Below are 986 nucleotides of genomic sequence, written 5' to 3' on the forward strand. Positions count from 1 at the left end.
GCTGCCATTTTAGCCTGAATATCATCCTGAGTACTAAGGTTGTAAAGGCCCCCGTGTGGAATGCTAGTAGGCTTAGGCAAAGGTTTATTCACTCTATCCCCTGTATCCCATAATTGTGCAGTCTCTGCGAGAGAGTCTAAATAGTCCCATGCCTCATCGGGTTGCTTTTCCAAAAATAGACCATTGCACATAGTCTCTATAAATTGTTTTAACTGTGGAGACAACCCTTCGTAAAAGAAACTAATGGTTTTCCATGTTTCAAACCCATGATGAGGGCAAGAGAGAAGCAAATCTTTAAATCTCTCCCAGCATTTATAAAATGTTTTATGGTCTTTTTGTTGGAAATTACTAATGTGCCTTTTCAAAAAGTTAGTCCTTTGTGCGGGAAAGAATTTTTTCAAGAATTCTCTTTGCATGTCATGCCATGTTCCTAGCGATCTAGGTCTCAAGGAGTTCAGCCATGTTTTGGCTTTATCCTTTAAGGAAAAAGAAAACAAGGTCAATTTAAGGACGTCTTCCGATACATTTGGCACTCTAAATGTGATGCTAATTTCCTCAAAATCCTTAAGGTGAAGATAAGGGTTCTCGGATTCCATCCCATGATACTTGGGCAGCAATTGAATTACTCCTGGTTTGATTTCAAAGTGTCCTACATTTTCAGGAATAATTATGCATGAAGGTTGACTAGTCCTAGTGGGATGTAAGTATTGTCGAAGTGTCATAACTGGGGGTCTACCTTCATCACCATGGTGACTTCCTACATCATCAGGAAAATTTGCCATCTCACAAGGTGTGAGATACTGCGAAGGAATTTCAAGGATGTGTCCTAAGGGATGATCTAAAGTTGTACGACTTAATCGACCGGTGTCGTCCCTATTCCAACCTAGCATACAAAATTTAATTAAATTTTTTTTTTAATTTTTTTTTATGTTTTTTTTTAAAAAATAAATATAAATGTAAGTACCAACTAAAGATACCCTAAAACT

At 37.5% G+C, this 986-nt stretch overlaps 1 pseudogene; it reads left to right on the forward strand.

Annotated features, from left to right (window-relative positions):
* The first annotated feature begins 261 nt into the window (after nucleotides 1-261).
* Nucleotides 262-359, forward strand: LOC120106630 (annotated as a pseudogene).
* The last annotated feature ends 627 nt before the right edge of the window (nucleotides 360-986 follow it).

The sequence above is a fragment of the Phoenix dactylifera genome, unplaced genomic scaffold, assembly GCF_009389715.1.
Source record: "Phoenix dactylifera cultivar Barhee BC4 unplaced genomic scaffold, palm_55x_up_171113_PBpolish2nd_filt_p 000585F, whole genome shotgun sequence".
Classification (NCBI taxonomy): domain Eukaryota; kingdom Viridiplantae; phylum Streptophyta; class Magnoliopsida; order Arecales; family Arecaceae; genus Phoenix; species Phoenix dactylifera.